Genomic DNA, 12,893 nt, shown 5'->3' on the forward strand with positions numbered 1-12,893 from the left:
CCAGCAGCTTTGCCCTGGAATCTCTCCCGTGACTGATGTGAGCTGTAATTACACAATATGCTTTTATGTTTGTTATGTAAGTATGTAACTTACCATGACGTTGTCAGCGCAAACATAATCAAGGATTGGCAAGATTGTACTGCAGATCATTGCATACGTATAACATATCAGCAATGACTGATGTCGTGGATGGATGGATGGATGGATGGATAGATAGATAGATAGATAGATAGACAGATAGTGTCGAAGTCAAAAATATTACATACACACCACATGCAGACACCAAACAGAGTGGCCTCTCTGCGTGCGCGTAGTTGCCTTGCGTACGCATACCCGTACACTACATACACTGGTTCACGAGCCTTGCGTATTGGAGCGTGGTATGAGTATATACGGTATCATACGCATTCGCACAGAAAAGCCACAAAGACATATTCAATATTCTATTTATATAGTGCATAATTTACACATAGGGGGTCATTCCGAGTTGATCGTAGCTGTGCTAAATTTAGCACAGCTACGATCTTCTTCCCTGATATGCGGGGGGACGCCCAGCACAGGGCTAGCCCGCCCGGCATGTCAGTCCTGCCCCCCCTCGCAGAAGTGCAAAGGCATCGCACAGTGGCGATGCCTTTGCACTACAAGGGTAGCTAAACCTGCGCAGGCCGGGAGCTACTCATCACTCCCCGGCCCGCAGCGCCTGCGTGTGACGTCACGCAGCCGCTGCGGCCCGCCCCCCGTTCGGTCCGGCCAAACCCACGACGGCGGCCAAACGCTGCCGTTCCGCCCCCTCCCGCCCAGCGATCGCCTCTGCCTGTCAATCAGGCAGAGGCGATCGCATCCCTGCTACGGCCTTCGGCCGTCTGGCATGCGCCAGCGCACTACAGTGCTTGCGCAGCAGGGACCCGTTCGCTCTGCTGCGTTAAAACGCAGCGAGCGAACGGGTCAGAATGACCCCCATAGTCTCCACATACTTTTCCAGCAAGTTACATATACTCAAAAGATAGAACAACAGAGTTATTCAGGGTTACAGGATGTGAGGGGATGGAGCAAGGTTAGGATCTAGTGTTTGGTATCCAGATGTGCAGTATTTTGAGATCTACATTCCGGTTGCTATTTGCAGTTTATAGCATGTTTCTGGGCATAGATATGTGCAGAATTGTAATATTCACAAACTACTGTACTCTTGATATTCGCGGGAGCCCAGTGGCGAACACCTGCAAGTACACCTGGACCAAGCATCGCCCATTCATTCAAACCAACCTATGACCCCTCCTGTACTGTAAATGACCTGCCCTTTGACCTATGAAAGAAGAGCTGACATTTCCCATTGTACTGTATTTGGACACATTGTATAAAAGAGAGTCCTCCTGACCAGGCTCAGTCTATTCTCTGAAGGTCATCTTGCTAAGACTGACTGAGTCCTGGATCCGGGAGTGCTCGCGAAAGTATGTACTATTGGTTGTAGCTCCTCTCTGTAATGTTGTTGTATCTTTTATCTGTATCTTTTGAGTAAATACTGTTGATGAGTTGGACCACAACGTTACATTTAACTACTGGTGTCGCATTCCATTCTTGTTTGGAGGTGTATTCAGCCACACGTGTCGCTGCATTGTGCGCATAGCGTGTCGGCGTGTATACGCAACTTGCATACATATCTTAGCGATTATTTGCTTATGTTTAACGGCCGCAGCAGCCCGAACCACAGTGTGATAAGGTAATGCTTTTCCTTGTAAATTAATCGAACTTTACAATAGATAGATAGATAGATAGATAGATAGATAGATAGATAGATAGATAGATAGATAGATAGATAGATAGATAGATAGATAGATAGATAGACTGTACATATATATTGGTAATAATTATCAATCATTGTCATCAGCGTTCACCATTCTCCATTGTCATCAGCATTCACCATTGACTTTCTATAAATAGCAAAAACATTTTATGTTTAACATTACGTTTGTTAATGACAGAAACAGTTTTGTACTTTTCATGCCACTTATAGATGTATATAGAATAAATGTTGTTTTATCCTCCATTATTGAATTAAGGGCCTAATTCAGATCTGATCGCAGCAGCAAATTTGTTAGCTAATAGGCAAAACCATGGGGCTAATTCAGACCTGATTACTGCTGTGCATGTTCGCACAGCAGCAATCAGGTCTGAAGTGCGCATGCACTGCAGTGTGCCGGCGGATGGCAGACAGCCGGCGGCTGTCTAGCCCTGCGATCGCCTCTGCCTGATTGACTGGCAGAGGAAGTCGCTGGGCTAAGACAGCCGTCAACGGGGCAGGGAGGGGGGGTAGGCCGCCGTGTAGGGGGCGCGGTTCGGGCAACGCAGACGTGCCCGGACCTTTGGAGGGGTCGGACCGCGGTGGCTGCGTGGTGTCACGCAGACGCTGGACCCAGGCAGTGACGAGTAGCTCCCTGCCACTGACACTGAAGACACATGGTGGAAACAAGGGGCACAGTGACACTGAAAACAGCAGGGAAAAGGGGCACAATAACAAAGAAGACACATGGTAGAAATAGGGCACAATGACACAGAAGAAACAATGTGGACAAGGGGTGCAGTGACACTGAAAACACGGTGGCGACAAGGATCACAGTGACACAGAAGACACGGCGACAAGGATCACAGTGACACAGAAGATACATGGTTGAGACAAGTGGCACAGTGACAAAAAAGACAGTGAAGACAAGGGGCTCAGTGACACAGAAGACACACTGTGGAGACAAGGGGCACAATGAAACATAAAACATACAGTGGAAAAAAAGGGGCACAGTGACACAGAAAACACACGGTAGAGACAAGGGGCACAGTGACACAGAAGACACATGGACACAAGGGGCACAGTGAACTGAAAACACGGTAGAGACAAGGGGCACAGTGACACATGGACACAAGGTTCACAGTGAACTGAAAACACGGTAGAGACAAGGGGCACAGTGACACAAAAGACACATGGTGGAGACTAGGGGTACAGTGACACTGAAGACACCTGGTGGAGACAAGGGGCACAGTGACAGAAGACACTGTAGAGACAGGGCACGGTGACAAAGAAGACACACTGTGTGGACAAGGGGCACAGTGAACTGAAAACATGGTGGAGACAAGGAACTCAGTGACACAGAAGACACATAGGGGTAAATATACTAAGGTGGGAGATTTTTAGAACTGGTGATGTTGCCCATAGCAACCAATCAGATTGATTCTATTATCTTCTAGAAGTAGCTAGACAAATGTTAAGTAGAATCTGATTGGTTGCTATGGGCAACATCACAAGTTCTAAAAAACTCCCACCTTAGTAAATTTACCCCAAGGTGTGCACAGTGACACAGAAAATAAGAATTTACTTACCGATAATTCTATTTCTCGGAGTCCGTAGTGGATGCTGGGGTTCCTGAAAGGACCATGGGGAATAGCGGCTCCGCAGGAGACAGGGCACAAAAAGTAAAGCTTTAGGATCAGGTGGTGTGCACTGGCTCCTCCCCCTATGACCCTCCTCCAAGCCTCAGTTAGGATACTGTGCCCGGACGAGCGTACACAATAAGGAAGGATTTATGAATCCCGGGTAAGACTCATACCAGCCACACCAATCACACTGTACAACCTGTGATCTGAACCCAGTTAACAGTATGATAACAGCGGAGCCTCTGAAAGATGGCTCACAACAATAATAACCCGATTTTTGTAACTATGTACAAGTATTGCAGATAATCCGCACTTGGGATGGGCGCCCAGCATCCACTACGGACTCCGAGAAATAGAATTATCGGTAAGTAAATTCTTATTTTCTCTATCGTCCTAGTGGATGCTGGGGTTCCTGAAAGGACCATGGGGATTATACCAAAGCTCCCAAACGGGCGGGAGAGTGCGGATGACTCTGCAGCACCGAATGAGAGAACTCCAGGTCCTCCTTAGCCAGGTTATCAAATTTGTAGGATTTTACAAACGTGTTTGCCCCTGACTAAATAGCCGCTCGGCAAAGTTGTAAAGCCGAGACCCCTCGGGCAGCCGCCCAAGATGAGCCCACCTTCCTTGTGGAATGGGCATTTACATATTTTGGCTGTGGCAGGCCTGCCACAGAATGTGCAAGCTGAATTGTATTACACATCCAACTAGCAAAAGTCTGCTTAGAAACAAGAGCACCCAGTTTGTTGGGTGCATACAGGATAACAGCAAGTCAGTTTTCCTGACTCCAGCCGTCCTGGAACCTATATTTTCAGGGCCCTGACCACATCTAGCAACTTGGAGTCCTCCAAGTCCCTAGTAGGCGCAAGACACCACAATAAGCTGGTTCAGGTGAAACACTGACACCACCTTAGGGAGAGAACTGGGGACGAGTCCGCAGCTCTGCCCTGTCCGAATGGACAAACAGATATGGGCTTTTTTGAGAAAAAAACCACCAATTTGACACTCGCCTGGTCCAGGCCAGGTCCAAGAGCATGTTCACTTTTCATGTGAGATGCTTCAAATCCACAGATTTGACTGGTTTTAAACCAATGTGTTTTGAGGAATCCCAGAACTACGTTGAGATCCCACAGTGCCACTGGAGGCACAAAAGGGGGTTGTATATGCAATACTCCCTTGACAAACTTCTGGACTTCAGGAACTGAAGCCAATTCTTTCTGGAAGAAAAATCGACAGGGCCGAAATTTGAACCTTAATGGACCCCAATTTGAGGCCCATAGACACTCCTGTTTGCAGGAAATGCAGGAATCGACCGAGTTGAAATTTCTTCGTGGGGCCTTCCTGGCCTCACACCACGCAACATATTTTCGCCACATGTGGTGATAATGTTGTGCGGTCACCTCCTTTCTGGCTTTGACCAGGGTAGGAATGACCTCTTCCTGAATGCCTTTTCCCTTAGGATCCGGCGTTCCACCGCCATGCCGTCAAACGCAGCTGCGGTAAGTCTTGGAACAGACATGGTACTTGCTGAAACAAGTCCCTTCTTAGCGGCAGAGGCCATAAGTCCTCTGTGAGCATCTCTTGAAGTTCCGGGTACCAAGTCCTTCTTGGCCAATCCGGAGCCATGAGTATAGTTCTTACTCCTCTACGTCTTATAATTCTCAGTACCTTAGGTATGAAAAGCAGAGGATGGAACACATACACCGACTGGTACACCCACGGTGTTACCAGAACGTCCACAGCTATTGCCTGAGGGTCTCTTAACCTGGCGCAATACCTGTCCCGTTTTTTGTTCAGACGGGACGCCATCATGTCCACCTTTGGTAATTCCCAACGGTTTACAATCATGTGGAAAACTTCCCCATGAAGTTCCCACTCTGCCGGGTGGAGGTCGTGCCTACTGAGGAAGTCTGCTTCCCAGTTTCCATTCCCGGAATGAAACACTGCTGACAGTGCTATCACATGATTTTCCGCCCAGCGAAAAGTCCTTGCAGTTTTTGCCACTGCCCTCCTGCTTCTTGTGCCGCCCTGTCTATTTACGTGGGCGACTGCCGTGATGTTTTATCCCACTGGATCAATACCGGCTGACCTTGAAGGAGAGGTCTTGCTAAGCTTAGAGCATTATAAATTTACCCTTAGCTATATTTATGTGGAGAAAAGTCTCCAGACTTGATCACACTCCCTGGAAATTTTTTCCTTGTGTGACTGCTCCCCAGCCTCTCGGGCTGGCCTCCGTGGTCACCAACATCCAAAACTGAATGTCGAATCTGCGGCCCTCTAGAAGATGAGCACTCTGTAACCACCACAGGAGAGACACCCTTGTCCTTGGATATAGGGTTATCCGCTGATGCATCTGAAGATGCGATCCGGACCATTTGTCCAGCAGATCCCACTGAAAAGTTCTTGCATGAAATCTGCCGACTGGAATTGCTTCGAAGGAAGTCACCATTTTTTTACCATGGCCCTTGTGCAATGATGCACTGATTTTAGGAGGTTCCTGACTAGCTCGGATAACTCCCTGGCTTTCTCTTCCGGGAGAAACACCTTTTTCTGGACTGTGTCCAGAATCATCCCTAAGCACAGGAGACTTGTTGTCGGGATCAGCTGCGATTTTGGAATATTTAGAATCCACCCCTGCTGTTGTAACAGTATCCGAGATAGTGCTACTCCGACCTCCAACTGTTCCCTGGACTTTGCCCTTATCAGGAGATCGTCCAAGTAAGGGATAATTAAGACGCCTTTTCTTCGAAGAAGAACCATCATTTCGGCCATTACCTTGGTAAAGACCCGGGGTGCCGTGGACAATCCAAACGGCAGCGTCTGAAACTGATAGTGACAGTTCTGTACCACGAACCTGAGGTACCCTTAGTGATAAGGGCAAATTTGGGACATGGAGGTAAGCATCCCTGATGTCTCGGGACACCATATAGTCCCCTTCTTCCCGGTTCGTTATCACTGCTCTGAGTGACTCCATCTTGATTTGAACCTTTGTAAGTGTTCAAATTTTTTTAGATTTAGAATAGGTCTCACCTAGCCTTCTGGCTTCAGTACCACAATATAGTGTGGAATAATACCCCTTTTCTTGTTGTAGGAGGGGTAATTTAATTATCACCTGCTGGGAATACAGCTCGTGAATTTTTTTTTTTTTTTTTTCCATACTGCCTCCTTGTCGGAGGGAGACCTTGGTAAAGCAGACTTCAGGAGCCTGCGCAGGGGAAACGTCTCGACATTCCAATCTGTACCCCTGGGATACTACTTGTAGGATCCAGGGGTCCTGTACGGTCTCAGCGTCATGCTGAGAGCTTGTCAGAAGCGGTGGAACGCTTCTGTTCCTGGGAATGGGCTGCCTGCTGCAGTCTTCTTCCCTTTCCTCTATCCCTGGGCAGATATGACTCTTATAGGGACGAAAGGACTGAAGCTGAAAAGACGGTGTCTTTTTCTGCAGAGATGTGACTTAGGGTAAAAAACGGTGGATTTTCCAGCAGTTGCCGTGGCCACCAGGTCCGATGGACCGACCCCAAATAACTCCTCTTCCTTTATACGGCAATACACCTTTGTGCCGTTTGGAATCTGCATCACCTGACCACTGTCGTGTCCATAAACATCTTCTGGCAGATATGGACATCGCACTTACTCTTGATGCCAGAGTGCAAATATCCCTCTGTGCATCTCGCATATATAGAAATGCATCCTTTAAATGCTCTATAGTCAATAAAATACTGTCCCTGTCAAGGGTATCAATATTTTTAGTCAGGGAATCCGACCAAGCCACCCCAGCTCTGCACATCCAGGCTGAGGCGATCGCTGGTCGCAGTATAACACCAGTATGTGTGTATATACTTTTTATGATATTTTTCCAGCCTCCTGTCAGCTGGCTCCTTGAGGACGGCCCTATCTATAGACGGTACCGCCACTTGTTCTGATAAGCGTGTGAGCGCCTTATCCACCCTAAGGGGTGTTTCCCAACGCGCCCTAACTTCTGGCGGGAAAGGGTATACCGCCCATATTTTCTATCGGGGGGAACCCACGCATCATCACACACTTCATTTAATTTATCTGATTCAGGAAAAACTACGGTAGTTTTTTTCACATCCCACATAATACCCTCTTTTGTGGTACTTGTAGTATCAGAAATATGTAACACCTCCTTCATTGCCCTTAACGTGTGGCCCTAATAAGGAATACGTTTGTTTATTCACCGTCGACACTGGATTCAGTGTCCCTGTCTGTGTCTGTGTCGACCGACTAAAGTAAACGGGCGTTTTAAAACCCCTGACGGTGTTTTTGAGACGTCTGGACCGGTACTAATTGTTTGTCGGCCGTCTCATGTCGTCAACCGACCTTGCCGCGTGTTGACATTATCACGTAATTCCCTAAATAAGCCATCCATTCCGGTGTCGACTCCCTAGAGAGTGACATCACCATTACAGGCAATTGCTCCGCCTCCTCACCAACATCGTCCTCATACATGTCGACACACACGTACCGACACACAGCACACACACAGGGAATGCTCTGATAGAGGACAGGACCTACTAGCCCTTTGGAGAGACAGAGGGAGAGTTTGCCAGCACACACCAAAAACGCTATAATTATATAGGGACAACCTTATATAAGTGTTTTCCCTTATAGCATCTTTTTTATATATTTCTAACGCCAAATTAGTGCCCCCCCTCTCTGTTTTAACCCTGTTTCTGTAGTGCAGTGCAGGGGAGAGCCTGGGAGCCTTCCCTCCAGCCTTTCTGTGAGGGAAAATGGCGCTGTGTGCTGAGGAGATAGGCCCCGCCCCTTTTTCGGCGGCCTCGTCTCCCGCTCTTAACGGATTCTGGCAGGGGTTAAATATCTCCATATAGCCCCCGGAGGCTATATGTGAGGTATTTTTAGCCAAATTAGGTTTTCATTTGCCTCCCAGGGCGCCCCCCTCCCAGCGCCCTGCACCCTCAGTGACTGCCGTGTGAAGTGTGCTGAGAGGAAATGGCGCACAGCTGCAGTGCTGTGCGCTACCTTTAGAAGACTGAGGAGTCTTCTGCCGCCGATTCTGGACCTCTTCTCGTTTCAGCATCTGCAAGGGGGCCGGCGGCGAGGCTCCGGTGACCATCCAGGCTGTACCTGTGATCGTCCCTCTGGAGCTAATGTCCAGTAGCCAAGAAGCCAATCCATCCTGCACGCAGGTGAGTTCACTTCTTCTCCCCTAAGTCCCTCGTTGCAGTGATCCTGTTGCCAGCAGGACTCACTGTAAAATAAAAAACCTAAGCTAAACTTTTCTAAGCAGCTCTTTAGGAGAGCCACCTAGATTGCACCCTTCTCGGCCGGGCACAAAAATCTAACTGAGGCTTGGAGGAGGGTCATAGGGGGAGGAGCCAGTGCACACCACCTGATCCTAAAGCTTTACTTTTTGTGCCCTGTCTCCTGCGGAGCCGCTATTCCCCATGGTCCTTTCAGGAACCCCAGCATCCACTAGGACGATAGAGAAAAAAACATTGGCCCTCATTCCGAGTTGTTCGCTCGCAAGCTGCTTTTAGCAGCTTTGCACACGCTAAGCCGCCGCCTACTGGGAGTAAATCTTAGCTTAGCAAAATTGCGAACGAAAGATTCGCAATATTGCGAAAAGACATCTCTGTGCAGTTTCTGAGTAGCTCGAGACTTACTCTTCCAGTGCGATCAGTTCAGTGCTTGTCGTTCCTGGTTTGACGTCACAAACACACCCAGCGTTCGCCCAGACACTCCTCCGTTTCTCCAGCCACTCCCGCGTTTTTCCCAGAAACGGCAGCGTTTTTTCAAACACTCCCATAAAACAGCCAGTTTCCGCCCAGAAACACCCACTTCCTGTCAATCACATTACGATCACCAGAACGAAGAAAAAACCTTGTAATGCCGTGAGTAAAATTCCTAACTGCATAGCAAATTTACTTGGCGCAGTCGCAGTGCGAACATTGCGCATGCGCAGTTAGCGGAAAATCGCTGTGATGCGAAGAAAATTACCGAGCGAACAACTCGGAATGACCACCATTATGCTGGGTACACACTGGTAGATATATCTGCATATCAATTGATCTGCAGATATATCTACAGACAGACCAGGCAGTGTGTTGAGCATACACATTGCCCGATCTGTCGGGACTGACGTCACGAACTGGGCGGGCGATTACATGCGCTCACCCAGTTCAGCTGTCAGTCACCGCCAGCGTCTGCAGCAAGTGTACGGACGGTCGACTGACCGCCCATACACACAGCAGGAAGTGCCAATATATCGTTAGATATATTGGCCGTCAGCTGTGCTGCCGGGCCGCCGCTATATGTCTGTGAACGACGGTGTTCACAGACATATTGCTCGTACACACTGGCCGACGGACCCGCGATATATCACCCAGTGTGTACGCACCATTAGACACAATGGGCAGTGACACAGCAGACACACAGTGGAGACAATGGGCACAGTGACACAGAAGACACATGATGTGGACAAGGGGCACAGTGGGCACAGTGACACAGAACACTCTGCCTCTTGAAGAAGCCGCCTGGGGTGCGGAGAAACGCGTTGAGGGTACAGAAGAAAGGGCCGCCTTTGACCATTAAGCGTCCCAAGGAGAGGAATACACACCGTTATTGGCTGTCTGTCACAAGTTGCCGGTGAACTGTTCAGCCTGCGATCAAATTATCCCACTTAAACCTCTCCCTGCACTTGGAACACAGCAACACTCTGCCCGGCTGGGCACTGCTCACTTGAGCTGGGGGATCTGCACGGCGGACCGGCGCATCCACACTGTGCCGCACTGAAGGGAACGGTTCTTACCTGAACGTACCGCTGACGGATGTCTCACCCATGCACAGGGTGATAACAAGCGGCTTTCAACTACTTATCCCGTGCAGTAAGGGATTACAACGTCTCAGTGAGTAACAGCAACCGGTTGGTTTTATTATTCCTATTTGCTCCATGGAAACAGCTAATCTAAATTTGGACACTTTCATATGGTCATAGACGTTAATTACATCATTTGGAGGATTTATTCCCATTTGAACTGTGAGATATGGAATTATTTTGAGGGACTAATTCTATCCAACAGAGAGTGGCTCTCTCCTATATTTCAGCGTCCCTTTCACACACTAATATATTATATGTATGCATCTACAGAGGCTTATAATACCTCAGTTGTATGCTTTGTGAATTGTTGTGGTCTTTTAGTAAGTCTGTCATTGTTTTTATGTTAATAAATTGCTTTTTATCAACATCATTGCTATTGTGCGCCGACCTGGTGGTTTGTTTTAGTTGTTCATTTTTAAGGAGGCCGGCTACCTCCTTACCAGGTGGCTGCCAATATCAGTGTTATATTTACACGACTCTGCTCAGCGCCTACAAACCCTTTTTCTGTTTGACAGTGACACAGAAGACACATGATGTGAACAAGGGGCACAGTGATACAGAAGACGCACAGTGGAGACAACGGGCACAGTGACACAGAAGACACATGATGTGGACAAGGGGCACAGTAATACAGAAGACACACAGTGGAGACAACGGGCACAGTGACACAGAAGACACATGATGTGAACAAGGGGCACAGTGATACAGAAGACACACAGTGGAGACAAGGGGCACAGTGATACAGAAGACACACAGTGGAGACAACGGGCACAGTGACACATGATGTGGACAAGTGGCACAGTGATACAGAAGACACACAGGGGAGACAAGAGGCACAGTGACACATGATGTGGACAAGGGGCACAGTGATACAGAAGACGCACAGTGGAGACAAGAGGCACAGTGACACAGAAGACACATGATGTGGACAAGTGGCACAGTGATACAGAAGACACACAGTGGAGACAACGGGCACAGTGACACATGATGTGGACAAGGGGCACAGTGATACAGAAGACACACAGTGGAGACAAGAGGCACAGTGACACAGAAGACACATGATGTGGACAAGTGGCACAGTGATACAGAAGACACACAGTGGAGACAACGGGCACAGTGATACAGAAGACACACAGTGGAGACAACGGGCACAGTGACACATGATGTGGACAAGGGGCACAGTGATACAGAAGACACACAGGGGAGACAAGAGGCACAGTGACACATGATGTGGACAAGTGGCACAGTGATACAGAAGACGCACAGTGGAGACAAGAGGCACAGTGACACAGAAGACACATGATGTGGACAAGGGGCACAGTGATACAGTAGACACACAGTGGAGACAAGAGGCACAGTGACACAGAAGACACAAGATGTGGACAAGGGGCACAGTGATACAGAAGACGCACAGTGGAGACAAGAGGCACAGAGACACAGAAGACACAAGATGTGGACAAGTGGCACAGTGATACAGTAGACACACAGTGGAGACAACGGGCACAGTGATACAGAAGACACATGATGTGGACAAGTGGCACAGTGACACAGAAGACACACAGTGGAGACAACGGGCACAGTGATACAGAAGACACATGATGTGGACAAGGGGCACAGTGATACAGAAGACACACAGTGGAGACAAGAGGCACAGTGACACAGAAGACACATGATGTGGACAAGTGGCACAGTGATACAGAAGACACACAGTGGAGACAACGGGCACAGTGATACAGAAGACACACAGTGGAGACAACGGGCACAGTGACACATGATGTGGACAAGGGGCACAGTGATACAGAAGACACACAGTGGAGACAAGAGGCACAGTGACACAGAAGACACAAGATGTGGACAAGGGGCACAGTGATACAGTAGACACACAGTGGAGGCAAGAGGCACAGTGACACAGAAGACACAAGATGTGGACAAGGGGCACAGTGATACAGAAGACGCACAGTGGAGACAAGAGGCACAGAGACACAGAAGACACAAGATGTGGACAAGTGGCACAGTGATACAGTAGACACACAGTGGAGACAACGGGCACAGTGATACAGAAGACACATGATGTGGACAAGTGGCACAGTGACACAGAAGACACACAGTGGAGACAACGGGCACAGTGATACAGAAGACACATGATGTGGACAAGGGGCACAGTGATACAGAAGACACACAGTGGAGACAAGAGGCACAGTGACACAGAAGACACATGATGTGGACAAGTGGCACAGTGATACAGAAGACACACAGTGGAGACAACGGGCACAGTGATACAGAAGACACACAGTGGAGACAACGGGCACAGTAACACATGATGTGGACAAGGGGCACAGTGATACAGAAGACACACAGGGGAGACAAGAGGCACAGTGACACATGATGTGGACAAGTGGCACAGTGATACAGAAGACGCACAGTGGAGACAAGAGGCACAATGACACAGAAGACACAAGATGTGGACAAGGGGCACAGATATACAGTAGACACACAGTGGAGACAAGAGGCACAGTGACACAGAAGACACAAGATGTGGACAAGGGGCACAGTGATACAGAAGACGCACAGTGGAGACAAGAGGCACAGAGACACAGAAGACACAAGATGT

The sequence above is a fragment of the Pseudophryne corroboree genome, chromosome 8, assembly GCF_028390025.1.
Source record: "Pseudophryne corroboree isolate aPseCor3 chromosome 8, aPseCor3.hap2, whole genome shotgun sequence".
NCBI classification, from domain to species: domain Eukaryota; kingdom Metazoa; phylum Chordata; class Amphibia; order Anura; family Myobatrachidae; genus Pseudophryne; species Pseudophryne corroboree.